Source organism: Macadamia integrifolia, unplaced genomic scaffold (genome assembly GCF_013358625.1).
Source record: "Macadamia integrifolia cultivar HAES 741 unplaced genomic scaffold, SCU_Mint_v3 scaffold31, whole genome shotgun sequence".
In the NCBI taxonomy this organism is placed as follows: domain Eukaryota; kingdom Viridiplantae; phylum Streptophyta; class Magnoliopsida; order Proteales; family Proteaceae; genus Macadamia; species Macadamia integrifolia.
In genome coordinates, this window is record NW_024869204.1 from 518,920 (window position 1) to 521,666 (window position 2,747).

Here is a 2,747-nt window from a genome sequence, read left to right on the forward strand (position 1 = left end):
GAGCATACCATTTAGAGGGAGACCCTTGTCTTTTCTTAAGACTCTGATAGCATGGGAGTTCATGGATCTAACAGACATCGATGTCCAGGTCGACCAGAAAGATATCCATTTAGGTGAGATTAGTGTCCGTTGGTGGAGATTAGACCTACAGGTGAACCTTGGTAACATTGCACAGGTGACCCGTTCTTTCCTCTTATTTATTATGGGTCAGTGCCTCTTTAATGACCTTAGGGGTGGGGTAGACATTCACATGGCTGCCTTCTTCTGGAATATTCAGGAAGTGGACACCTGGGATTGGGGCAGGGCTACTTATGCATACTTTCTGCAGAATCTAGATCTACTATCATATAGAGACCGAGGTGTCAAGGGAGCGGGCACATCCTCCAGGTAATCTCTCATCCTTGTATCCATTTCTTTTCATTTAGTTTTATTTCCTCACTTTGATTTTTAAATGAGCCTTGATGCTATGAGCATTTGGATATTAGGGCTCCCATACTGAAAGATCCTAGAGCATCGCCCTTTTCCATAGCCATGAGATGGGGAGACGGCAGATTACTCAGGGGCCAACGCCATCCTCTAGGGACCACTGCTCATTCTCTCTTGCATGGCCTTATAGCGATAAGCCATGTTTGTCATTAAATTTCCTTCTATCCTGTGATGTGCTTACTTTTTCTTGAATTTGCAGGTCACTTGGAGACCATTCCATCCTCTTACATTCCCAGATATTGATGAAGCCATCCGGGCTAGATACTTATCAGAGAACCGAGTCTTGTTCAGGGGTTTAAGGGGTCATGCCTGGTATTTAGGAGAGAGAGTTATACCTCAATGGTCTTATTTTGATACATGATTTACTCCCTGTCTCCCTCCACCGACCATGCATTGTTTGGAGTGCATTCCTGTGGATCATATTGAGAGACTGGCCGACGGAACATGGGATGATCCATTCCTAGACTAGGATAGGGATTACAAGACCTTCCTTAAGGAAGAGATGGTATGCACCCCTTTTGGTTCTGATGGTCCCATGGTATGTTGCTCTTCGTGCTCTTCCTTAGGTATCACCTTTATGCTTCAATTTCTTTTTGTTTAGCCTTGATTGATGTTCTTTCAAGGGAGAACACGACATGCAGACCCTCCTACTGTTCAATCACATGTTGGTGTTGCTGGTCCATTCCAAGGTGGACCTTCTACTAGTGCGGGTGGATCCCTTAGGATAGCCACCATTCCCTTCTATGGCGTCCCAGGTAGGTTATATCCCAACACAGCTAATCCTAGCATCCCTCATCTTTTGAGGTGGAGAACAGACATAGATGCTTCTCTCGGGCTGCCTATTCAATATGACTATGTGAGTATCTAATCATCCCTTGTTTTCTTGGCTTTCGACCTCCCTTGGCTGATATGCTCCTTCTTAGGTGTCACCGGAGGTCTATAACAAGATCAGGGAGTTGCATTAGGGCTTGTGCGAGGTGGTGATCAACAAGGTACCTTTCCCCTTCTCTTTTTTTTTCTTCTTCTTTTATTACTCTTTTCTTGACCATCTCTCATATTCCTCAGGATAGAAGGATTGTTGCCTTAGAGAGCCAAGTCAGCTCCTATCAGTAGGAGAACAGCCAGTAGCAAGCACAGATTCAGGATCCAACCCGAAGGTTGGCGGATTCGGGATTGACACCCACGGACTCCTCACCATACCATGAGGGCCACCCTGAGTATGGTTCAAATGAGGACTTTGACTCTTAGAGATCTATTCTTGTAGTTCCTGCAAGCACAAACACATATATATTTTTTTTCTTTTTCCCTCCCCCTGCTTGTTCATTTTTTTATTTTAGCATTTTTTGAATGGAAACATATCTTTGGCACAAAGAAAACTTCCTTTTATTTATGGTTTGGAATTCCTAGGCATAATTAATTCCACAACTCAAGTCTTCATCAGAATAATCGGGATAACACGAAAATCCAAATATTTCCTCATTGTACTACCAAGTGAATTACATGAAAATAACTTTCCTACCATAAACAGGATAGATAGGTAACAATATAGGGAGACAATTCTTGGGTAGGTAAAAGTTCACCAACTCCTTTGAGTCATCTACTTTTAGTCCATACTATCGGCTGATAGACGTTGGTAAGTAAAAGGACATATGAGTCAATCCAATCAACCTGACATAGTTGTATACAGGGGTCCTCATCAATAAATATCCTTGTGACTTCCTTGGGCATCTCCATACAATATCCTTTATAGTTATTCCTTGTAGGTACTCTTTCCAATCAACAATGAGCTTGAATTCTAGGGCTTCCCTCTTTTCTTGGTAACAATGAGCTCCGAGTTGGCATTCCTTCAATGGCCTAGTCAACTTTAATTTCTTGAGAAGCCAAATTTGAAAAATTATAGTTCCTTGATACTGATCAAGTCTGAATCTATGGCTATGGCTTATGTCATCAAATCCCTTAAGCATTTTTGTAAGGATCGTAGGGATGATATCATCTCCTTTCTTCAATTCCTTTACCACTTCTATCAGAATGAGTGGTGCATCACATTCGGGAGTTCGGAGAATATAGTGAGCTATCATGCAAAGTAGATAATATAGAAACGTAACCCTAAAACGATGCAGAAGATAATGGAAAAATAAGAACAAACAATGTACAAAGATTTACGAGGTTCGACAAGATTGCCTACGTCCCCGGTGAGATGAGATCTTGCTTCACTATCAATGGAGAATAGGTTACAATGCTCATCCCTCACACCTCTTAGT